At 47.1% G+C, this 25,999-nt stretch overlaps 1 protein-coding gene and 5 non-coding genes across 6 annotated transcripts in view; all 6 read left to right on the plus strand.

The window, feature by feature from the left end:
* Nucleotides 1–25,999, plus strand: part of LOC126548087 (peroxiredoxin-6-like) — a 150,255-nt gene that overhangs the window by 68,573 nt on the left and 55,683 nt on the right. The gene's annotated exons all lie outside the window — the stretch shown is intronic.
* On the plus strand, nt 2,941–3,013 carry TRNAK-UUU (transfer RNA lysine (anticodon UUU)). Its single transcript has one exon. It is a non-coding gene; the product is annotated as a tRNA-Lys (tRNA).
* TRNAK-UUU (transfer RNA lysine (anticodon UUU)) lies at nt 3,221–3,292 on the plus strand. Its single transcript has one exon. It is a non-coding gene; the product is annotated as a tRNA-Lys (tRNA).
* On the plus strand, nt 9,375–9,447 carry TRNAK-UUU (transfer RNA lysine (anticodon UUU)). Its single transcript has one exon. It is a non-coding gene; the product is annotated as a tRNA-Lys (tRNA).
* Nucleotides 20,086–20,158, plus strand: TRNAR-UCU (transfer RNA arginine (anticodon UCU)). The gene has a single exon. It is a non-coding gene; the product is annotated as a tRNA-Arg (tRNA).
* On the plus strand, nt 25,503–25,575 carry TRNAK-UUU (transfer RNA lysine (anticodon UUU)). The gene has a single exon. It is a non-coding gene; the product is annotated as a tRNA-Lys (tRNA).

Here is a 25,999-nt window from a genome sequence, read left to right on the forward strand (position 1 = left end):
TATTGAGCGCCATTGTTAAGCATATCAATTCATAGTCTAAACAATTATGCGGATCCCACGCACTGTTCGAATCGATGTAAGCGAAGCTTTCTGTGTTGTTTGTTTTGATTGACGTTAATTAGCGGTAATGCTGACTGCGAATGTAGGATTTCTTCAGCGTATAGTGCAATACGAGTGTAGTGAGTTGATGGCAAATGTTACCTTGCGTGCACTACTGCTGTTTGTCTGCGTAGTACACAACATGCGGCGGAGCGTGTTTGCTATGCGTTGTTGTGCGCCGTTGTTTGTAACCTGTGAGAGGGTTGAGCATTGTTGAATGTTTGATGTTTAATGGCGCAAGGGCCAGGTATGGCCAAAGAGCGCCATGCTAGTGTTATTTTGTTCGCAGTGGACTGATGGGTTCTGCTAAGATAATGTGGCGTGGCTGTAAAGGGGCCTAAAAGATTGGATGTAAATGCCATAAAATCTAGATGTAATAAAATTATGGCAATGACTAATGACGTGTACTATGAACATTAAGTGCATTGCGAAAGAACGATGCAATATACAAAATACGTGAGATGCTAAAATTCGCTACAGCACTACTGCCTCAACAGAGCCATTGAAAAACAAGGGCCTAGTGGCATGTGCTATACAAAGAAAACTATCATAGCGGCATCCTCTGGAAAGAGGATGCGCTACGAGTTTAATGGGCTTGTAACATGTAGCATAACATCATTGAAAAAATCGAAGATTGCTTTGGGCTTAAAAAGCGGTTCTTCACCAAGAAACATAGCCGGTTGTAGAGGGACGCAATAGCGGTATGCAAAATGAAAATGTTTCCTCCTGTATCTTTCGGCTTCCCGACACTCCAGGAAGGCGTGCAGGACCGTCCGCCTGTCATCACATCTACCCCAGGTTGGAGGCTAGTTACCAGTCAAGAGAAAGTTATGAGTGCCAAATGTGTGTCCTATTCTTCGTCTAGTGAATAGGACATATGTTCGTCGTGTTTTTTTAGTTGGGTGCCAGAAACCTAACTTCGGCTTAATAACGTGAAGCTTATTACTCGTTTCAGCATCCCACAAGCGTTGCCAGTGGCTTCGCAGTTTGTTTCATAGGAAAGGCTTTATGACTGTGGCAGAGACAGCAGCAGAACGAATACCTTGCGATGCTATTGATCTGGCGATCTCGTGGGCAAGCACATTACCCTCGATTCCTCTATGGCCAGAAACCTAGCATATTACTAGATGTATACGTGAGAAACAGATGTTGTATAAAAGTGAGTAAAGTTCATTGAAGACAGGATTTGTATGCTTCTGTAAACACATGAGCGCTTTTACAAGACTCAGCGAGTCTGTGAATATGATTGCTCTGTCAAGTTTTAATTTCTTTATATGATTTACTGCGGACAGCAGTGCATAGGTTTCTGCAGTGAAGATACTTGTTAGGGGGTTCAACACGTCAGATTCAGCAAAAGATGGACCAACAGCAGCGTAAGATACGCCGGCATGTGATTTTGACATGTCTGTGTAGAATTCGAAGCAGGAGTACTAGGATTGAAGCTCACTAAAATGCATAGCAATTTCAAGCTCAGGAGCGTGCTTTGTGACCTCTACAAAGGATACATAACATTATATCACCTGCCCCTCCCAGGGCGGTAATAGCTTAGCTGCAGGCATTAGGCGATGTTCGAGTATTGGGACATCCATTTCTGTGCTAAGTTCTCTCAAACGCAGTGAGAAAGGTTGAGTGATGGAGGATCTATTACAAAAAATTGCAGAACGCGTCAAGTCGTTAACGGTTCTGAAACACGGATGTTCCTTATAAGAGAGCACTTTCAGGGCATAGGTGAAGCTGGTGTATGTTCTCTGAAAATCGAGCGACCCCTCATCTGACTCTACGTATAGACTTCCGAGAGGGTTTGTTCTAAATGCGCCAGTGGCCAGGCGGAGACCCAGATGGCAGACGGGGTCTATCTTTAGCACGCTCGGGGCGGCAGAGTCATCAACCACGGCACCGTAGTCCAGTCGTGCTAGAACTAGGCTACTCTAAAGATTCAATAAACACTTCCTGTCGCTATCCCATGTTCTGCGGCATAGGATTTTAGGTAAGTCCATTGTGTTTAGACATTTTGCTTTAAGAGATTTCATGTGTGAAATGAAAGAAAGCCTGGAGTCAAGTATAATACCTAGAAATTTGTGTTCTTTGTTCACAGATATTTGTTGCCCATATATTTCGACAGTGGGATCTGCAGCAAGCCCTTTCTTTCTGGTGAAAAGAACGCAAGAACTTTTGTTGAGGCTCACTTTCAACCCGTTTTCGTATACCCACTTAGAAACTTTGTTCAAGTGCTGTCTCAGAGACTGTTAGATTGCAGGATTTGAAACCTTCTTGTGTGTCGTCTACGCAGAGGAATAAAAAAAATACATAATGGTAATGCTTTACGAAGCGTCTTCATTTTAACGACGAAGAGCGTGCAACTCAATGCGCCTCCCTGGGGTACCCATGTTTCCTATATGAATGCACGCGACAGTGTATTACCTATTTTCACCCGGAATGTACGGTTCTGTAGGTATCTGTCTACAATATTTACCACAGTGCCGCGGATGCCCTGCGTCGACAGGTCGCGCAGGATTCCGTAGCGCGAAGTTGTATCGTACGCTTTTTCCAGGTCGAGAAACACGGAGAAGCAGGATTGTTTATGCACGAAGGCGTCGCGAGTGTTTGCTTCGATGCGCGCTAGATGGTCGGTTGCAGATCTTCCTACTCCAAAACCACACTGGTATAGATCAAGAGATTTATTTAATTCAAGGACGAAAGTTTGGAATCCTTCTGAGTTGGAGCAAGAGTAGATCTGTCTCGTCTTTTCACCTAACGGTTCATGATAATGGTTTAGCTTCTTTTTCTTTCCCAATAATGCTTTTTCTATGCAGAGGAATGCTTTGGCACTGTTCCTTGCAGGCCCTAGTAGCTCAGTCGGTAGAGTGTTAGGCTTTTAACCTAATTGTCCAGGCTTCGAGTGCCTGCTCGGGCGAGACCGTAACTTCTTTCCTTTTCTATGCGTACGAAAGTTTTGAATCCTTCTGACCTGGCGTGAGTAGCTCTTTCTCGTGGACTATCAAACTTTTAAGCTAATGCTCCTACATGATGGCTTAGCTTCCCTTTCTTTTCCAATAGTGCGGGTTTTTTTCAGGCGAAAGTTTGGGCAGCTTGCCTTGCTGGCCCAGAAAAAAAAAAAAAAGCCCGAGTAGCTCATCGGTAGAGCGTCAGGCTTTTAACCCAACGGTCCAGGGTTCGAGCCCCTGCTCGGGCGAGACCGTAACTTTTTCCCTTTTCTATGGGTGCAAAAGTTTTGAATCATTTTGAGCTGGTGCGAGTAGCTCTTTCTCGTGTACTATTAGGCTTTTAATCCAAGGGTCCTGCATGATGGCTTAGCTTTTTCTTTTCTAATAGTGCGTTTTAGGCAACGTTCCTTGCAGGCCCAAGTAGCTTAGTCGGTAGGGGCGTTCGAATTTTAACCTGGCGGTCCAGGGTTCGAGCCCCTGCTCGGGCGAGACCATAACTATTTTCCTTTTCTATGCGTACGAAAGTTTTAAATCCTTCTGGAGCTGATCCGAGTAGCTCTGTCTCGTGAACTGTTAGGCTTTTAACTTAATGTTTCTGGATGATGGCTTAGATTCTTTTTTTTTTTTCCAATAGTGCGTTTTCTATGCAGGCGAAAGTTTGGGCATGGTTCCTTGCAGGCCCGAGTAGCTTAGTGTTGAGAACGTTTCAGGGCGCAGATTGATCCACCAGAGTGGATACCACTACTTGATGATTTAGTACAATTGAAAAGATTTTAGCACCACTCGCGTCAGCGCAAGTGTGGCTGAAGTGTTTTATCATATGTTACGTTGTTTTATGCGTCCAAGACGGCAATAAAGCCGCAAAGAAAAAGCCCGAGTAGCTCAGTCGGTAGAACGTTCGGATTTTAACCTGACGGTCAAGGGTTCGAGTCCCTGCTCGGGCGAGGCCATAACTTTGTTCCTTTTCTACGTGTACGAAAGTTTCAAATCTTTCTGAGATGGTGCGAGTAACTCTTTCTCGTGGACTATTAGGCTTTTAACCTAATGGTCTTGCATGATGGCTTAGTTTTTTTTTTTCTTTTGCAATAGTGCGTTTTCTATGCAGGCGAAAGTTTGGGCAGCGTTCCTTGCAGGCCCGAGTAGCTCAGTCGACGATTCCACTTGCGGCCACCACAGTGAACGGTGGTGCAAGTATGTGCTCCCTCGGAGCGGTTACAGCGGCCAATGGCCACAGAATCAAGTCTTCTGACAAGCCGGCTGAAGAGTATCAGGTTGTTTTGCCGCATCTGCCCACATTTGATCCTGTTTTGAATACCGTTTCTTTTTTTTCGCATGGTTGCCTAAAGGAAAGGCCGTATCGTTGCGAGCATTTGCGCGACGCACTCCACCGTGTTTCACAGCTGCCGGAGGTGGTTGCCCTTGGGGCATACCAAATGAATCTCCAAATGGGCAGTGACTTTCAAAAACGAGGAAAGAAAGAAGAAGATACTGCCTGCAGACACCTTTAATGTCAAGAACGAGCGCTACGGCAGAGGCGTACGTCTGAAGCTCTACTGGCTACTCCATGGTGTGCCCGACGACGATGTGCGAATGGCTCTGGCGGCCTTTGGAAAGGTGACTGGAATTACAAGAGAGAAATGGAAGGTGAAAGGCTGCATTGATAAAGGATCGACATCGCGCTCTGTAACACTGAAGCTGAAAGTGGGCGTTACCATGGAGGATTTGGCTCATAAATTGCGTGTTGCTGAAGACGCTGCACTCATCCCCGTTCCAGGCAGAGCTCCGCTCTGCCTCCGGTGCCGCGGCATCAGCCACATACGTCGCGACTGCCTTGTTCTATGTTGCGGGCTCTGTCGTCGCTATGGCCACGACGAGACCCAGTGCGTGCGCTCTTTCGCCAGCGTAGCAGGCCCAGCCCGGAAGGATTTGGTTTCCGAGCACATGATGGACGCAGTTGATGCCGAAGGTGCTACCGGAGGACATGGTGAAGAAGGAAAGACTGAGGCAGCAGTGCCTCTGCACACCCCAGGCGGAGACGCCAAGGAACCGAGTAGCGAGGAAGACCCTGAGCCTATTGCTACCGTAGCGAGCCTAGACACACCGAAAGAAGACGCAAGAAACACCCAAGACAACACCAGCGATTCTTTTCCTGACAACACAAAAGCCACAGAGGAAATTTCCACCGATGTCGACATGGCAGCGTCTGGCAGCGGACCTGCAAAGAGAACCCGAGAGAAAACTGGAGACACCTCTGCAATAGATGATGGAACAAGCACTGGAGAACCTCCCACAAAGGCTGCAACGTCCTGACGGCAGTCTTTCAAGCCAACGACAAGCGTTGCGTCATCCAGAAGGAGTAATTCAATACCGCCGCCTTCTTATCGGTGGCTTTATTTTGTTCCTGTTTTCCCTTGTAGAACCCCGCTCAGTCAGCGGGGTACTCGCGCGCATTAATACCCTGGAACTGCAGCATATATGGAAACAACTTTGTCAGCCCATGTGCCTGTTTGACGTAAAAATGTGAGTAAAATATTGGCAATAATCCCAACTTCATATGGCAGTAATCTTTAAAAATGTCTTGCGTATCGCAACATTTAATTCAAGAGGCCTTTCTGCAGGAAGACGGCAATGTCAACTAAATCGCATTCTCTTAGAAAATGATATAGACTTGTGAGCGGTCCAAGAGACCAAAATCGAGAGTGAGGATGTCACTGATAAAATGGTTGAAGTGTTCCGTAGCAGATATAATGCATGCGTGAGTCATGCAGTTGGTAGGTCTGGCGGTTGTGCTATCTTTATTCGAAAAAGCATTGGGGTCACTGAATTTGTATCTAGTAGTGAAAATGGCCGGCTAGTATTTTGTGATTTTGCTTTTGCTGAAATTGCCTGGCGTGTTGTTTGGGTCCATGAACCGAATAGAATCAATGAGCGGGAAGTTTGTTTTAATATCATGCGACCTTGTCTAGAAAGCGAAAGGAGTGTTTTACTGCTTGGTGACTTCAATTGCGTATGTTGACCTGAAGATAAATCCAGTAACATAAATCATAGCGATAAACGTGCAGGAGTATTGCGCGTAATGATTGAGGAGAATTAACTCGAATATATTGGCTTATTGTTGACGCATGAAGACCTAGCAAAACACACTCACTTTCAAAATGTTTCTCACGCTAGATTGGACCGAATTTATGTGCCTGTTGAATGTGTACCTTTGTGTTCCCAGTACCATACGCAGCCTGTGAGCTTTGTGATCACTGTTTAGTCATGATTACTTTAGGTGCAAAGAAAAAAGTATCAAAGTTCAACTAGAAGTTGTGGAAATTCAACACCAAATTACTACAACATGAACTCTTTGTTGCAAATATAAAGAAATATATAAACGGTATGCAGCTGAATCAAAGATGTACTTTTATACCGGTGTGGGAACAGTTGAAGTGCGACTTCAAAGTCGCCATTTTGAAAAGAGCAAGTATTTTAAGGCAGAAGAAAAAGAGCAAGAAAAGGAGCTGCATAGCGCGTTAGATTACATGGTCAGCGCAGAGAATGCTAAGTCTGGTCTGTTCTCGAAAGAACTAAAAGAAGTAAAGGCGAAGCTTGAGATCATAGAAGCTGGAAAGTATCGCGGGCAATGATAAGGGCGCGGTGCGAGCGGCTATGGTTGGGTGAGACGCCCACAAAGCGCGCGCTCAGCGATGAGAAGAAACATGCAGTATCGAAGAAAATTTGCGAAATCAGTTTTCGAAATGACGTTACTGGAGAGAGTGAAATGATAGGGCTTGCCTTTGTTCAATATTACGGAAAACGTTTTAGTCAGAAAGCATGTGATACTGAAAGGTTTCGAAGTGTTTTTCTGCCGCTCATGCCTAGTCTTGGTGACGAGACAAAACAGTCACTTGAAAGGCCAATAACAGTCGCAGGAGTTGAGCAGGCAATCGACGATCTCAGTCCTGGTAAATCATCTGGCCCAGACGGTCTCGGTGCAGCTGTATACAAGTTCTTTAAAAGTGAAATGAAAGAGTCTCTACACCGAGTTATAGAAGAGTGCTATGAAAAGAAACTAACACCACCTTCCTTTCGAACATCCTAAATCATACTGATTCCGAAAACTAATGACCCGGTGAAACTGCTTTCATTAGAAACATACCGACCGATAAGTTTAACAAATACTGATTACAAGGTCTTCATGAAAGTTTTGCCTCGCCGTTTCGAAAGTGTTGTCAAGTCTCTTGTCGCTCCACCTCAGACCTGCGGAATTAAAGGAACATCCATTTTTACAAATATCCACGTAGCAAGAACTGTTGTTGAATGTTGTGATGCCATGCAGGATCGAGTTGCTATGCTTCAACTACATTTGAATAAGGCATTCGACAGACTCGTGCACGAAATATTGTTCCTCATACTGAACCACGTCAATGTAGGATCTGCAATTCTAGGTGGCGTGAAAATGGTGTATGACAAATGTACAGTGAAACTTGTGATTAATGAGAAACTGGGTGAAAGTATTTGCGTTGAAGCATCCGTAAAACAAGCCTGTTGTTTATCATCCCTCTTTTTTGATCTTTACCTCGAACCCTTTTGTTTAAGTGTACTTGCAAATCCGAGTATTCGTGGCTACATTTTTTTTTTCAATACTGAAGTTAAGGTTCTTGCTTATGCTGAGGATATAGCAGCTTTTCGCGCAGATGAAAGAAGCGTGCGTGAAGTTGTAGGAAAGCCTAAGGAATATTGCACAGCAACAGGAAGCGTGATTAGTTGGTGAAAATGTTTTGGCTTCTGCCATGGCAACTGGGAACACGCTCGAGACACGTTGAGCAACATACAATGGAAGACCATTCCTGATATCTATTTGGGAGTTCCACTGAAACACTATAAGGATAGTAAGGACTATTGGGCCGATGAAGCAGGAAGAGTTAAATTACAAACAGAAAAATGGGGGGACACAATTTTTCTGTTTTCAAGAGCCGCTGTTTGTAATGTGTTCCTAATTGCTAAGTTGTATTATGTGCTACAGGTGATAAGCATTACTAGAGTTTCTGTACAGAGACTGCATAGGGCTTTTGCAGTTTTTATCTGAGGGTCAACTTGGGAGCGCATGACCCGTTGCAACCTTTTCCATAAACTTAGAAACATAGTTCGAAACTTCGGACTACCTTCGGACTAGCTTCGGACTATTTGTTTTTCAAGCAGATTATGACGAGGTTTTTTTTTCTTGCGTGGACAGGCTGACGTTTTTCTTCGAACAGTAATCCAAGTGCGGTTACAAGATTCCTTGCCAGACTACGTAATTTCAGCGTATTGTTTGAGGTCAGCAGTCTTATCTGGCTACCTAATAGAAGTTTTATCTTCTGTGCAGATTCTTAGGGCAAGATTCTCCTATGAGTACCTAACGACTGTGACACGTAAGCCTTTATACAAAGACCTGCTTGATGTATTTTTTGCCGATTCCTTTGTACCATGGGTTGTACCAGATAGGCCCTGAGCGCGACGTCTTCAAGCGCATTAAGCGAATGCCGGTGAAACCCTCAATGAAATCTTTCTTTTTCCAAGTGCATACCGGCACACTACCTGTGAAGCAATAGTTACACAGCAAAGGCCTCTTTGTTCCATGGTCTGACAATTACCCAATTTGTAGAAAACCGGAAACAATCGAACACGTTTTTCTTGACTGCCATGACGCGATGTTCCTATGGGATGTACTTCAAAGGACTTTAAAAAAGACCTGCCTTTAAGCCCTCTCTTAATTCAGTGCTCACCTTGTGCTGAACTAGAAGGAGTACCCTGTGATATGTTCATTGTCATGTGCATGCACAGCATCTGGCGAACAAGAATGTACGTCAGACATGCGCATTTGTATCCCCAATCGGCAAGACAATATTTCGTTGAAGCTGTCACTTATATTAGAGATGTTTATAAGGCACTAAATGATCCCCCGGAGTGGATTGCTGTTTTTTATGAATTAGCCAAAGTTTAAGCCGTTTTAGAACATACCAAATAGCCGAATGGCTAGGGATTTGCTGTATTTTTGTTTTCTGTTATGTTTGTACAATGTTCATCACAAGGTAATAAAGAAAAAAAAGGAGTAGCTCAGTCGGTAGAGCGTTAGGCTTTTAACCTAGCTGACCAGGATTCGAGCCCCTGCTCGGGCTAGACCATAACTTTTCCCCTTTTCTATGCGTACGAAAATTTTGAATCTTTGTGAGCTGGTGCGAGGAGCTCTTTCTCGTGGAATATGCGGCTTTTAACCTGATGGTCCTGCATCATGGCTTAGCTTCTTTTTCTTTTCCAATAGTGCGTTTTCTATGCAGGCGAAAGTTTGGGCAGCGTTCCTTGCAGGCCCGAGTAGCTCACTCGGTAGAGCGTTAGGCTTTTAACCTAACGGTCCAGGATTCGAGCCCCTCTTGGGGCGAGACCCTAACTTTTTTCCTTTTCTATGCGTACGAAAGTTTCGAATTCTCCTAAGCTGGTGCGAGTAGCTCTGTCTCCTGTACTGTTAGGCTTTTAACGTAACGGTTCTGGATGATGACTTCGCTTCTTTTTTTCCAATAGTGCGTTTTTCTTTTACAGGCGAAAGTTTGGGCAGCGTTCCTTGCAGGCCCAAGTAGCTCAGTATTCTGCTTCCGACAGCCGAGCTGATCGGATCGTAGAATCATGGCCTCAAGTGAGGCGGCAACAGCGGTCACTTTTGACCGCGGAAACAGGTTCAGCAACGACGAAGACTACCAGTTTATTTTGCCTCAGCTGCCAAAAGGACGAATTGTTAATAACACTGTGTTTCTGTGATGTACGAGCAAGGCTGTACAAGATCGAGGACTTTAGGGATGCGCTTACGCCCACGGGCCTGCTGCCGGAAATTGTGTGCCTTGGGGCATATCAGGTGAATCATGTCTGGGCAGTGACCCTCGGTGATGCGTCTGCAACAAAGCGCCTCCTGGCCTTGAAGGAGCTTCAGGTTAAGGGGCGGCGATGTGTCATCGTCGACCGTCAAGACCAGCAGGTGAAGCTTCGCCTTCACTGGCTGCTGCACGGCGTGGCGGAAGAAGACGTGCGGACTGCGTTAGCGGCCTTCGGCAAGGTGGTTGAGGCGAGCCGGGAGAAGTGGCGTGTTCAAGGCGTTGCAGAGAAATGCTCGACCACGAGGACAGTTCTTCTCAAGGTGAAGGGTGGACTGAAAGTGGAAGATATTCCTCACCATATACGCGTTGCCGGAGAGTTGGCCTTGGTGGTGGTGCCCGGTTGCCCGATGCAATGCCTTCGCTGCCAAGGCACGGGACACGTCAGGCGGGACTGTAAGGTGCCGCGCTATTCGCGTTGCAGACGCTTCGGGCACGTCGACGCCGACTGCATCAAGACTTACGCTACTACGACTGGCGCAGTGGCGAGTGAAGAGGCTACAGTACACGTCATAGATCCAGTCGAGACTGAAGACGCTGCTAAGGGAGCCGGAGAGCTAGTGCCCCCAGCAACGACAAGTACCATGACGGTGCCGGAGGTCGCTGACGCCAAGGCCGTCCAAGTTGCTGAGCAGGTGACTGGGCCTGCAAGGGTCGAGAAGGACAAAGACCCTGCGGAGGGAGCCACTAGTGAAGGTGAACGCGATGACAACGAGTCAGCGATGGAACAGGTCGAGGCCGCTAACGACGGGGGCCGGGTCGCTAGTCTCGGTGCTACATCCAAGCGCCCCCGTGAGGAGGCCGGTGACAAGAACAACGCGGCATCCAACTCAAGTGACGGGCCGCCGGCGAAGACGAACAGCAGAAGTGCAGCAGACGAACACCACCGAGAAGACCGGTGGTCCCGGAGGCGGCTAGCCGAGGGCTGGTCGTGAAAGGTTAGCACCATGCTCCGGGCCTACCTTAGCATGGTTCAGCATGGCTCCTAATTCGTCACTCATTATTGCCACGCTGGACGTAAGAGGGTTGGCGGCTAGGCGTAGTTAAAGTCAAGTCCTACGGTTGGCCACTGGCCACGACATAGACGTTCTAGCTGTCCAATAGAAAAAGGTTGACCGAGAGGATGAGACCGGGAGCATGGTGCGGAGTTTCACGACTAGATATGTGGTCGTGAGCCACGCTGTAGGGACGTCCGCTGGTTGTGTGCTCTTTACTAAGAAGTTGCCTGATCTTGCTGTTCAATATGTGTTCTCAGGTCAATCCGGAAGGATTGTCTTTTCGATTTTGTTTATCGTGAAGTTGAATTCCGAATCATGTGCCTATTTGCGCCGAATGCTGTGGAAGAGCGCGCCTCCTTTTTTTCGAATTTTTTTCATTATATTGGCTGTGATAAGTGCATGGTTTTGTTGGGGGATTTTAATTGTGTTTTGAGTGCTCAGGATAGAGCCAATAATGCCGGTATTCGCGGCAGAAGCAGTAGTGTGTTGACTACGTTAATTAGTGAAAATGGAATGGACGATGTGTGTGAGTGTCTGGAAGGGAGGGAGGCGGGAAGTGAAGTACACGCGATTTCAAGGTAGTATTCATGCGCGGTTAGACCATATGTACATATCGCAAGACGTGATACCAAAGTGCCACAGTTATTTTGTGACACCAGTATCGTTTTCAGACCACTGCTTGGTAAAATGTCACTCAAGCACGGAGAGGAAGAGAGAAGCGTTTAATTGGGACCTATGGAAAATGAATGCCTTACTACTGAAAGACGAGCCATTTGTAGATTCAGTACATGAGGCCGTTAGGGAGGTATGTGGAGAAAACAGTGAAACAATAGCAGAGACATGTGAACGTTTGAAAGAAAACGTAAAAATGAAAGCATTAGAAAGATCAAGCTGCTTAAAGTTTGAGAAGGAAATGAAAGAAAGGGGCTTACGCAAGACACTTAAGCAACTGATAGCGCTAGAGTGCGAAGAGCCAGGGGCGTATAAACAAGACGTGCGAACCATTAAAGAAAAAATCGAGAAGCTTGACAAGGAACGGCATGAAGGTGCGATTGTGCGCGCAAAAGCAAATGCATTAGTAGCTGCGGAGACGCCCACTAAAAGGGCGCTTGGACTTGAAAAAGCGCATGGTCGACGAAATCCCGTCGATAAGATTTTATAGAACGGTACAATTGCCGACGACAGTAAAGCCCGGAATACATGGAGCGTTTTTGTGGCGATTTTAGCCTCACGGCGCCGATTTGACGCCCGGCGTCGAGAAAAACGCCCGCCGCCGCCGCCGATCAGGACCGGCTAGATTTTGACGTGGCGCGCACGCGTCTGACGCTACCGGAAGTGCCTGTCGGAGTCACTTCCGTCTGTTTTCGGCGGGAGCGGCCAGCCGTCTCACCGTTCCTTGCCGTCCCTTGAACACTTCGCGCGCGTGCGCTGGTCAGCACCATGGCTACGTCGGCGAAAGCATCACTCTTTTTAAAATTAGTTGTTAAAACTCTTTTTAAAATTGGTTTTCAGCAACGAGAGCCACAAGCAATGTACAGAACGAAGCTCAGATAGAAACTCTGTGCAATCCGCACACCCGTCTCAGTCGCACAAGGTCGCCAGACGAAACATTTCCGGCCAACTCTCTCCGCTGAACATCCACAAAAAAATCGATACAATACTAAACATACCTGGTAATGTGTATAGACATAATAGTGGGGTATTTATTGCATAATTTATTAATTATAACACAAGCAAACAACATATAAGCATTGTTCGTTCATTTAGTGGTAGCCAAAACATTTTTGCCTTGTCTGGCCACACTGCGGCGGCGTTCGCCGCCCGTACGCCTCATGTAGCCTGGCCGGCGTCCCGCCAGCGCGGTTTTTTTTTTTTTTTTGGCGCGTGATAATCGCAGGAGAAAAACGCCCCATGTAGCCCCCGCTTGAGAGCATAAGCCGAGCGTTTTTTTGAGTATTATCAGTCACTCTTTGCGTTTCAAGAAGCGAATGTAGACAAGTTTAAAAAGGTTTTTCTCAGTCGCAGGCCGCGATTGCGTCTTCTTTTGTTTGTAATTTACATAGAAGCTATGTGTTTGGCCATAATTGAAAATGATCAAATACGCGGTTATAGCTTGGCAGCCACAGAAGTCAAGCTCTTGGCACATGCAGATGACATAGCCGTGTGTTGTACAACCATACAAAGTGTGACGGAAACGATAAGGGTAGTTAAAAATTTTTGTGACGTGACGGGTAGTAGAGTGAACTGGGGGTAGTTTCTTGGTTTGTGGTACGGAGAGTGGTCTTCGGCCCCGGACAATTTTGCAAATGTGAGCTGGATAAGAACCCCGACCAGATATCTAGGTGTTCCCACGGACAGTTACAAAAATAGCGATGAATACTGGACGAATCAAGCAAAAGAAACTAGAGAAAAAGCAGAAAGGTGGAACGGCATCTACCTGTCAATTTTCGCAAAGGTAACTGTGTTCAACTTGTTTTTTATTACGAAGTTGTGGTACGTCATGCAGACGTTGTACTGTTCAAGGGTAAGCGTGCAAAGGTTGCACAGAGTGTTCGCGGTTTTTATCTGGGGCTCTACCTTTGAAAGGTGTAGACGAACCAATCTGTTCAGGCACGTGAAAGAAGTGAGGCTGGGCTTGCCGCATCATTTTGTACGACAGCTCGTCAACAGTTCTTGTTTTTTCTGGATGTGCGTGATCCATTTCTGCGTACGGTATGCCAGCTAAGATTGAGAGGCGCTTTGCCGGCACTTATCGTTAGTACTGATAGTATGCTGAGAACGCTTCGGGCCATGTTAAAGAAGTTGTGGATAGTCTGCGCTTTCTTTCTGTGCGTTTTTCTTTTGATTATTTATATGGCGCGAAAAGGAAAACATTATAAAAAGATGTTTGCGACATTCTATTTAAAGTGCTATTGTACAGAGCTCTATACAGTGGAAGACTAGGACAGGATGTCCTTAAACGAGTGAAAAATATGGAGGTCCCTACTGGGGTAAAGACATTCTTTCTTAAATTACACACAGGAACACTATCAGTGAAGACATTCATGGAAGAACGTGGCTTCCTTGTACCCTGGGGCTCGCAATGCTTGATTTGCAAGCTACCTGAAACAGTAGACCATACCTTTTTGCATTGCTGGGCCGGGGTGTTCTTCTGGATGTCCTACAAAGAACAATGAAGAAGGAGTTACCGTTAAATCCGCATGGAATCAGGTACCTGGCGGTAAAGAATGAGGACGGGGTTGCGTTCGATCTAATAATGCTCAATGGCCTTTATAGTTTATCGCGTGCAAGGATGTCTGGGAACTACTGCGACCCGAACGCTAGACCTCCGCGTACTTATTTCCGGGAAAGCATGTCAAGTTTCATGGAAATAAACAAAATACAAGATTGTGTACCCGAGTGTCTGTCGAGGATACATGCTCCGACAGCATTGAAAAAAATTTTAATAAGACGACGCCAGTCCTTATTGGACTGATGGCATTCATATTTTGTTCAAAATATTTTTTAGTTGTTTTGTAATTTTGTTCTGTATTATGTGCTTTGTACAATGTCGAAGACCGGCAATAAATAAATAAATAAAGCCCAAGTAGTTCAGTCCGTAGAGCGTTAGGCTTTTAACCTAACGGTCCAGGGTTCGACCCCTGTTCGGGCGAGACCGTAACCTTTTCTATGCGTACGAAAATTTTGAATCCTTCTGAGCTGGTGCGAGTAGCTCTGTCTCGTGGACTATTAGGATTTTAACGTAACGGTTCTGGTTGATGGCTTAGCTTCTCTTTCTTTGCCAGTAGTGCGTTTTCTATGCTGGTAAAAGTTTAGGCAGCATTCCTTGCAGGCCCGAGTGGCTGGGGATTTCATATGACGCCACCGTAGTGTACGGTCATGGAATGTCGAGCTCCCTTGAAGCGGCGAATGCGGCCCAGCAGGGCCTTGGTAACATGACTGATGCACAGGAATCTACGGACTATGACGTTATTTTGCCACAACTGCCATTAGGTTCGTCTGTTTTGAATAATGTTTTTCTTCACGGCAGCGTCACATCCAGGCCCTTTAGAGCTGAGGACTTCCTAGATACATTGAATCATCTGGAACTGCTGCGCGAGGTTCATCTGAAACGCCTTGGGGGCGTTTCAGATGAACCACGTATGGGCGGTGACCTTCAAGAGTGCGGAAGGAATGAAGAAGTTGCTCGCAGTAACTGACGTGACTGTGACGAATCACCGCTGCCTGGCGATAGATCCAAGCACCCATACTGTCTGCATAAGGCTCTTTTGGCTGCTTTATCACATACAAGATGAAGACGTGCGCGCTGCTCTTGCACCGTACGGCAAAGTGACGGACATTTGCAGAGAGCAATGGCGTGTACCAGGACTCGGCGATAAGGGCTCCTCGACACGGACGGTTAATCTGCCGCTGAAGGGTGGCGTGACTTTGGACGACCTGCCACACCATCTACGGGTGTCTGGCATTACGGCCCTTGTGGTGGTACCGGGAAGACCACCGCTTTGCCTGCGCTGTCGGCGAACAGGGCCCATTCGCCGAAACTGCCGCGTTCCACGGTGTAAGCTTTGTCGGCGGTTCGGACATGGTGATAGCCAGTGTGCTAAAACTTGAGCAAGCGTAGCAAGCCCAAGGAGCCGGGAGGACCCCACCCAGCACATTATGGACGAGGCGGACACGGCGGAGGCTGCGGGAATCAAGGACAGCAAACCTACGTCGGCAACTGTTGAAACCTCCGAGAAGGGAATTGTGAAAAGTGTTGAAAGCGACAATAGTGATGTGGTATCTGTAGGACAGGTTACCGCTACGCCAACGTGCGCCGTCAAAGACGTCGCTGACACCACTCAAGCCTCGGCGAGTAGCCACCAAGAAGACATGGACTTCGCGAACACCTCGTCTGCGAAACGGCCCCCGCGAAAGTTTCCGAAGGTGACGAAGGTGGCGGCGGGATGCACAGGAGCCGACCAGAAAAGAAAGTTCATACCGCCGTCCATCTTTCAAACCAAAGCCTCAAATTCCGCCGCATTCCAGTTGGACGGTATCGAAGGCGCCCCAGTAATAACGTGGGCTTCACCCAGTAATGCCTGTACGCGAGGTGAAGAACGGGCTCCAGAGTACGTTTGTATAGTTCGGCTGCTTTTGCCTAGGAAAGGAATTTTGCGCGTTCTGAGAAACGATAGAATGTATGGGTTTAATTGAACTAGAGTGCCGGTTTTTCTTCTTCTAAAAAAAAAAAAAAGAAATGGCTTCAAAATCTGGAATAGCGGTACGCATTGGTACGCTCAATGTCCGAGGCCTGGGCGCCATTAGGCGGCAGTACCAGGTCAGCCGGTTATTGCAAGAAAATGATTTAGACATTGTCGCTCTATAGGAAACAAAAATTGAAAGTGAAGAGCGAACCGAACTAGTGGTTGAAACGTTTAAAGCGCGGTACAGTGGGTGCGTGCCATGCTGTCGGCAATTCCGGTGGGTGTGTTTTGTTCTTGCGGAAATCTTTAGAAATTGTTGTGCGACCTGTATTTGTTTGTGATAAAGGTCGAATGGTCGTGTGTGACTTTTCGCTCTGGGATTCTGTGTGGCGGGTAATTTGCACATATGCCCCAAATAATGAAAGAGAACACCGTGACTTTTTTTGGAAATCTAGATGTCTATATAAAATCTGAGCGCTATGTCATCTTGCTGGGATGCTTCAATTGTGCTTGTTTTTCTGACGACCGGATTAAGAATTTGCTTCGCCGCCCTCCCAGCACATTTCGCAGGATAGAGACGGTTCTTCTTCGCCGAGCCCAGACCGGCCAGCTTCTGTCACCAGCAAGGCTACACCTCATCAACCCGCACTCATACCTGAGCCCTAAGTGCCCGGCATGCCCGGCCAGAGGTACGGCCGAACATCTTCTGTGGAGCTGCTCTGCCTTTGACACGGTCCGAGAAAGGACACTACGCTCCCTGGGCGGGAACCGACCTGGCACCCTGCAGGAGTGGCTCGACCCGCCATCGCACATCGGGCTCAAGGACTCAGTCCAGCTTTGGAGTGCTTTTCTGGACTTTTTCAGGGACAAGGAAGGGCCTGGCCGCCTCTTTGCAGAGCCGACCTCGGGACCACTCCACCTCGAGGAAGAAGAGAGCACCGGTCCCCCTCCCCCTCCCCCATAGAGCACCCCTTTTCTGCCGCAAGGCTTGGCCTATTAAACGCAGAAATAAAGACGTATTAAAAAAAAAGAATTTGCTTGTACGCGATCAAAGTGCAGGTTTCTTGCTCGCGGCAACCCGAGAGCGTGAATTGGAAGATGTTGGTGCGTTGTTTTGCAGTGGAAAGCACACTGTATTTACTCATTTCCAACGGGGCAGTCACGCGAGATTAGATCAAGCTTGTATATCAGCGAGACTGGTTCCGTTGTGTAGAAGTTATGATGGCTATGACGTGAGGCACGTATCCTTCAGCGACTATAGTCTTGTAATGTTCTCGCTCGGCAAGAGAAAAGAAAACCGGCCTTTTAATTGGTACTTATGGAAATTTAACGTTAATGTTCTGGACGGCGCAACCTTTCTCGCGTTTATGAAAGAACGTATACGAGAGGTGCTTGCTTGCGAATCCGGGGGGTTTATAGCGATGTGGGAAGAGTTTAAACAGGAATTCAAAATAACAGCCAATGAAAGAGCCTCTGTGTTACGCTACAATGAAAAAAGAAAAAAAATGAATTGCGAAGTAAGCTTAACGTATTGTTGTCGATAAAATGCACACAGCCAGGAGAGTTTTCAACTGAGATAAGGAACATAAAAAATGAGCTTGAAATCATTGATGTCAAGAGATACAGAGGGTCAGTGATACGTACGCGCTCAGAGCATTTGTGGCTCGGTGAAACGCCCACAAGACGCGCTTTGAGCGAAGAGAAAAGATACGTATCGCAAAATGAAATAAAAGAAATCGAATATGGCAACGTGTGTAGTAGCGATAGTAATACAATACAGCGTGCCTTCTTCGAACAGCACAGAGTTGTTAAGCTGCATGGGAGGGGTGGAAGCTGGCTTTGATAACGAATACTTGCCTTTAATGCCGCGACTAGGTGATGACGTGAAGACAGTCCTCGAGGAACCGATTACGTTGAATGACATCGAAACCGCAATTGATGAATTGAAACCTGGAAAGGCGCCCGGACCTGATTGCCTAGGCGCGGCTTTCAACAAGGCATTTAAGCATGAACAAGCAGCCATTTCAAACCGTGTTCTAGCCGAGGCTTATGAAGAAAAATACATGCCGCCTTCTTTCCGAAAAATCCATACCGTCCTGATCCCGAAATGCTATGACCCTGTAAAGCTGCTCTCAGTAAGGTCGTATCGCCCCATAACTTTATCCAATATAGATTATGAAATATTCATGAAGGTATTAGCAAGAAGGTTGCAATCTGTGATGGCATCAATAGTAGGCCCCCACCAAACTTGTGGCATAAGAGGTCGGTCGATACTTAATAACATACATGTGGCAAGAAGCATTCTTGAGTGCTGCGATGCCTGGGAACGAAGAGTTGCTATGATGCAACTAGACATGGAGAAGACCTTCGACAATGTTGTGCACGTTGTGCTCTTTTCTATTCTAGAACACGTGAACGTTGGAAACATATTAGATGGCTTAAAACTGTCTTACGAAGGGTGTAGCACAAGCTTATTAGTAAATAAACAAGTCTCTGGTAACATTAATTTATGTAGAAGCATAAAACAAGGATGCCCGGCTTCGTCGCTTCTCTTTGCAATTTATTTGGAGCCTTCTTGCTTAAAAGTTATACACAGTAAGAAAATACGGGGTTTTCGTTTAATGGCCAGAGAAGTAAAAATTATGCCGTATGCAGATGATGTTAAACAAGCTCGAACGTATAGCAAAATGTCTGGAAGCGCTGTTAACTGGGAGAAGTGCGCCGGTTTTTGGCATGGCAGCTGGGATGAGAAGCCCAATGTCTTTGAAAATTTACAGTGGACAGTCTCTCCAACAAAATATCTAGGAGCACCTTTAAACTGGTATGATGAGCTTTCAGAATACAGGAGAGAAGAAGCTGAGAGATTGCGCCTGAAAACTACGAAATGGGGTGGAAAAATTTATCCATATTTACCAGGTCAACGATATGCAATACGTTCTAGGTTGCGCGAATTTGGTATGTGTTGCAGGTGCTCGCTATGTCACAAACTAGTGCGCAGAAATTTCACAGAATTCTTGCAACGTTTGTATTGAATTCAACATGGGAGCGCACAAGTCGTCTTAACTTATTTAATTCACTGAAAGCAGGAGGGCTTGGGTTAGGTCATCTTTTTTTGAGGCAGATTGTCTCAAGGTTTATTTTCCTGCGGGACCAGCATTGCCCCTTTTTGCGAGAAGTGCTTCAAGTTCGCCTGCAGAATGCTCTTCTGAGTGTATTGTGTCATCGTGTGGCGTTACCGGAAGCGGTTTGTACGGGTATCTACGCGAAGTTGTAAGTGCTTTCAAGATTCTTAAAGTACGTTTCTCGTTTGATTATCTCCTTATAGTATCAAAGAAACGATTGTACAAACATCTCAGTAATGTAATGCTTCCAGTACCTTCATATCGAGCCATTTTTTTCTGTTGGTCAGGGTAAGGCTGTTTTAAACAGAGTTAGAAGAATGCCGGTTCGGTCATCTGTGAAAAGTTTCTTTTTTCAACTCCATAGTGGCAGGCTCCCAGTCAAACCCTAGCTGCAGGAAAAGGGCTTTTTTGTTCCCTGGCCAGTTGACTGCATTTTATGCCGCAAGCCAGAAACAGTAACAGATATATTCCTGGGACGTCCTCCAGAGAACGCTGAAAAAAGATTTAACCACATGGAATTCATGTTCTTGCACTTAACAATGACGGGGGTGTGCACTATGACATGATCATAGTATTAAGCATGCATAGCGTTTGCAAAGCAATTGCTGTCAGACATGCAGAACTTATAGTAAGATCGGTAAGAGAAAATTTCATTGAAAGCATTGCTTATATCCGAGATGTGTACCACTCCCAGGACCAACAGCCAACATGGTATCCTGTACTTAATGACCTAGTGTCATTAAAGCGTTCTTAGCAATGTCGCTTCAATACGCTACTGGTTGGCACTTTTAACATGTTTATATTGCTTTCTCTGTCATGTTTTGTTACATTGAAAACAATAAAAAACAGGCCTTATGGCTCAGTCGGTAGAGCGTTAGGCTTCTAACCTAACGGTCCAGAGTTCGAGCCCCTGTTCGGACGAGATCGTAACTTTTTCTCTTTTCTATGCGCACGAAAGTTTTGAACCCTTCTGAGGTGGTGCGACTAGCTATTTCTAGTGGACTATTAGGCTTTTAGCGTAACTGTTCTGGTTGATGGCTTAGCTTCTTTTTCTTTTCCAATAGTGCGTTTACTATGCAGGCGAAAGTTTGGGCAGCGTTCCTTGCAGATCCGGGTAGTTCAGTCGGAGGGTTTTGACCTAACGGTCCAGGATTCGAGCCATTGCTCGGGCGAGGCCATAACATTTTTCCTTTTCTATGCGTACGAAACTTTTGAATCCTTCTGAGCTGGTGCGAGTAGCTTTCGCTCGTGGACTGTTAGGCGTAACGGTTCTGGATGATGGCTTAGTTTCTTTTTTTTTTTTTCCAATAGTGCGTTTTTTGCAGGCGAAAGTTTGGGCAGCGTTCCTTGCAGGCCCGAGTAGCTCACATTCTGCTTCCGGCTCCCGAGCTGAACGGATCGCGGGATCATGAGCTCCAGTGGAGCGGCTTATGCGGCTGTTAGCCGCGGCAACAGGCTTTCGACATCGGAAGATAAGGACTACCAGATTATTTTGCCTCGTCTACCTACAGGACGCATCGTGTTAAACACAGTTTTTTTGCACGGCGACACTCGTGTTCGCCCGTTTCGCGTAGAGGATTTTCGGGACGCGCTTCAAGCTCTTGGTATGCTCTCTGGCGTCGTCGCCCTTGGAGCGTACCAAATCAACCACGTATGGGCTGTGACGATGAAGACAGCCGAGATGGCCCAAAAGCTGGCTGCACTGAAGGAGCTTCAGGTCAAGGGGCGTCGCTGCCTGGTCATCGACCCTAAAGAACAGCAGGTGAAGCTTCGTCTTCACTGGCTTCTTCATGGTGTGGATGATGAAGACGTAAAGACTGCGCTGGCTTCCTTTGGCAAAGTCACGGAAGTAACCCGGGAGCGCTGGCGGGTGGATGGCGTTTCCGACAAGGGCTCGACGACCCGAGCTGTGCTGCTGCAGCTGAAGGCTGGACTGAAAGTCGACGACCTGCCCCACCAGATCCGCGTCGCCGGCGAGCTTGCGCTGGTCGTAGCCCCAGGTCGCCCCATGCAGTGCCTGCGCTGCCGGGGCTCTGGTCACGTTCGTCGAGAATGTAAGGTTCCCCGTTGCTCCCGGTGCAGGCTTTTCGGACACAACGACACGGACTGTGTACGTTCATACGCAGCAGCCGCGGGGTCGGCGGAGAGCGAGCCGTTGACATCAGACCACATGATGGACGTGACCGAGGCCGAGGATGCGGCCAAGGGAGCTGGAAGCGGCAATGCGGTGGCAGAAGCGAGCGGGACGACGACGCCGACTAAAGGAGGACCGAATAATGTCCCTCCTCCCGACGAGCCAGAAACCGCACTAATCAGCGTCAGGGTGACCCAGACAGAAAATGAGAGCCGCCAGCCGGCTACAGATACTACGGAGGCAGCGGAAAACGACAACGCGACCCCTGCTAGCGCCCGCGTCGAAAGCGTCTCGGCACCGGTGAAGAGGTCCCTGCAGCAGGAGGAGAAAGTGGACGGAAAGGCCAGCGGTGACTCCGAGGCGCCGCCAGCTAAGACGCTACCCGGCAGGCGCTCCACCCTCAAGCCTAAGCCTAACCTGGAGGCTGACCGTAGGCTCACCCCGAAGCCGACCAAAGACGAACTCGGACGACGGCCACCGGATGGCCACGGAGGCGTCTAGCGGTCAGCTAGACGTTAAGGTGAGCACCATGCTCCGGGCCTTCTCCCCTCCCGTTTAAATCAGTAATGGCTACCAACCCGTCGCTTAGCCTCGGCACGCTAAACGTTCGAGGTCTGGCCGCCAAAAGGAAACAGAGTCAGGTGTATCGACTGCTAGTGGACCACGACCTCGACGTTTTAGCAGTGCAAGAAACCAAGGTAGACGGCGAGGAGGAGACCGGGAGCATGGTGCAAAGGTTCACGTACAACTACTATACGGTAGTGAGCCACGCCTTAGGGACTTCGGCGGGGTGTGTCTTGTTCGTGAGGAAGCTTCCAGGCCTGGTTATAGACGGTTACTTCTCGTGCTCTTCCGGTCGACTTGTCGTTTGTGATTTCAGCTATTGCGATGTCCAATGGCGCGTGCTGTGCATTTATGCGCCTAATACGGTGCAAGAAAGGGTAAATTTCTTTTTGAACTTGAGGCACCACTTGTCTGTGCACAAAACGATAGCCTGTGTTGGGGACTTCAATTGTGTATTGAACATCGAAGACAGGTCTACGCGACGCGTAATTTACGACAAAAGCAGCGATATCATGGCGCAGATCATACATGAATTTGAATTAGAGGATATCGCTCAGTGTTTCGGGGCTGACCGAGAAGTGAAGTACACCCACTTCCAGGGAACAAGTCATGCACGATTAGACCGTATCTACCTGTCATATCATTTAGTAGAAAAATGCCAGTGCTATGCAGTTACTGCCGTATCCTTTTCTGACCACTGCCTGGTAAAATGCAGGGTGGGCCGCAAAAAAGAACGAAACGAATTCGTCTGGGAACTGTGGAAAATGAATGCTGAGCTTCTACGGGACGATACTTTTAACGAGACGGTAGTGAATGCTCTGAATTCTTTTGGAAAAGACAGTTCTATGAAATTGGGCGAGGAATGGGAGCTGTCGAAACAAACTATTAAAATCAAGGCAATTGAAAGAAGTAGCGTACTACGATATGAAGAGAAGGCAAGAGAAAGGGATTTAAAAACATTACTGGAAAAATTCGTGACGCTCGAATGCATGCAACCCGGAGCTTATCAAGAAGATATGCGTGCTATTAAGAAAAAGCTCGAGGTTTTCGATGAAGAGCGTTATCGAGGTGCGCTCGTGCGCGCGAGAGCAGAAAGACTAGCATGCGGGGAAATGCCTTCGAAAAGAGCACTGGGATTAGAAAAAAAGCACTCCAGACGCAAACAGATTGAGGCCATCGAATATAACGGGCTGGTAGTAACTGATACGAAGAATATAGGGCGTGCCTTCTTTGAACATTTCCAAAAGCTTTTCGCATTCAGGCCCGTCAACATGCAAAGTTTCAAGGACTTATTTTTGCAGCGAATGCCACAGCTGTCGAGTGACGTTAAAGAAACGTTGGAAGGACAAATAACTGAACAGGAAGTGATAAAGGCCATCGAAGACCTGAACCCTGGCAAGTCACCAGGTCCAGACGGTCTTTGTGCCGCTTGGTACAAATCGTTCAAAAGCCACCTAGCTCCTATCTTGACCGCAATTTTCAATGAAGCATACCAAATGAAAATATTTCCACCATCTTTCGGCCAGTCCCATACAGTACTAATACCTAAAACAGAAGAGACCGAGAAGCTCAAGCAACTTTCCTCCTATAGACCCATAGCGCTTACTAACTGTGACTACAAAATACTGATGAAGGTGCTGGCACGGCGTATGCAGTCAGTCATTAAGGAAGTAGTCGGCCCACACCAAACGTGTGGCATTCGCGGAAGAACAATCTTCACTAACATTCACAAGTTGAAGTGTGTGCTGGAGTGTTGTGATGCCATGTGTGATGCAGTAGCGATCCTCCAGCTTGACTTGGAGAAAGCGTTTGATTGCGTTTCTCACGAGATATTGCTCACCATCCTTGAACATGTTAATTTTGGCCACATAATCACTGAGGGGGTGACCATGGCGTACCGGAGTTGCTATACGAGACTTATAATTAATCAAAGGCTGGGGGCCCCCATTAACGTGAAGCGCTCCGTTCGCCAGGGTTGTCCACTCAGCCCACTCCTGTTTTGTGTTTACATAGAAACGCTATGTCAGGCCATCATTGAAAATGAATACATTAAGGGATTTTGCCTCCAAGCAGCAGAGGTGAAGTTATTGGCATATGCTGACGATGTGGCCGTATGTTGTAAAGATACGCAAAGTGTATTGAACGCTGTGAGTATCGTCAGACTGTTTGGTAATGCCACTAATAGCTTCGTGAACTGGCAGAAATGTTTGGGGTTTTGGCACGGGGGATGGGCGTCCACCCCAGACCACTTTTCGAACGTCACCTGGGTCACGACGCCAGTTAAGTACCTTGGCGCACCCCTTGATGCTTACAAGGACAGTAGCGAGTACTGGAAGGAGCGGACAAAAGAAATAAAAGAAAAAGCCGACCGATGGAACGCCGGTCACCTGTCAATGTTCGCGAAAGCAACAGCGTGCAACATGTTTCTCGTAACAAAGATCTGGTACGTAATGCAGGTCCTACAGTGCTCTCGGATTAATGTGCAGAAACTGCACCGCGTGTTCGCTGTTTTCGTGTGGGCATCGAGCTGGGAGCGATGTAGCCGAGATAATCTCTTTCGGCGCGTGAAGGATGGTGGTCTGGGGTTGGCGCACCTCTTCTTGCGTCAACTAGTAAACAGGTTCTTCTTTTTTCGAGACACAAATGACCCATTTCTACGCACCGCTATCCAAATGAGGTTGTCAAGATCACTTCCCGAATTCGTTGTAGGCACCGAAATAATGCCAGGACCAGTTCGTGGTTTCTTTAGGGAAATAATTCAGAGTGTTTCCTTTTTGCGTGTTCGTTTTTCTAGTGCATATTTGTGGAGTGTAAAACGGAAAACGTTATATCGTGATTTATGTGACAGTGTATTGCTGGTACCCATGTACAGAGCCCTGTACAGTGGAGGCCCAGGCCTAGATGTATTGAAAAGGGTGAAGAAGATGCCAGTTCAACCAGCCACTAAATCGTTCTTCTTTAAATTACACACCGGTACTCTACCTGTTAAAATCTTTCTTGAACAACGTGGGTTCTACATGCCATGGGGAACCCACTGCCTTATATGTAAAAAAGCAGAAAGCATAGATCATGTCTTCATCCACTGTTGGGAAGGGGTCTTTTTCTGGGACGTGTTACAAAGGACTCTAAAAAAAGAGCTACCTATAGATCCCCACGGAATCAGGTTTCTGCCAGTATATGACGACGAAGGTTTCCCGTACGACGTCATCATGCTTACGGGCCTCCACTGTTTATGGCGCGCAAGAATGGCGGGCTACCATTGTGACCCGGATGCCCGACCAGCGCGTGTATACTTCCGGGAATGCATGCAACGGTATGTGGAAGTGCAGAAGTTGCAACAGCCTGTTCCTGAGTGGCTGTCGAGGGTTGAACCCCTTACAGCACTAAAGGAATTTTAATCCGACAACGTCGTGCCACAGTAGCGGACGGCAACGAATGTAAATATTACTGTTCTTTGTTCCGTTTATGTATTCATTCGTTTTTGCTTCTTTGGTCTTTGTTTATATCATTTAAGGAATGTGTGTTGTGGTGACATGTCGAGGATTGGCAATAAAGGAAAAAAAAAAGGCCCGAGTAGCTCAGTCGGTAGAGCGTTAGGCTTTTAACCTAACGGTCCAGGGTTCGAGCCCCTGCTCGGGCGAGGCCGTAAGTTTTTGCCTTTTCGATGCTACGAAAGTTTTGAATCCTTCTGAGCTGGTGCGAGTAGCTCTTTCTCATGGACTATTAAGCTTTTAACCTAATGGTTTTTTTTCTTTTCCAATAGTATGTTTTCTATGCAGGCAAAAGTTTGGGCAGTGTTCCTTGCAGGCCCGAGTAGTTTAGATGGTAGAGCGTTAGGCTTTTAACCTAACGCTCCAGGGCTCGAGCTCCTACTCCGGCGAGACCATGACATTTTCCCTTTTCTATGCTCACGAAAGTTTTGAATCCTTCTGAGCTGGTGCGAGTAGCTCTGTCGCGTCGACTTGTTAGGCTTCTAACGTAACGGTTCTGGATGATGGCTTAGCTTCTTTTTCTTTTCAAATAGTGCGTTTTTTATGCAGGCGAAAGTTTGGGCAGCGTTCCTT

Source organism: Dermacentor andersoni, chromosome 1, assembly GCF_023375885.2.
Source record: "Dermacentor andersoni chromosome 1, qqDerAnde1_hic_scaffold, whole genome shotgun sequence".
Taxonomy (NCBI): domain Eukaryota; kingdom Metazoa; phylum Arthropoda; class Arachnida; order Ixodida; family Ixodidae; genus Dermacentor; species Dermacentor andersoni.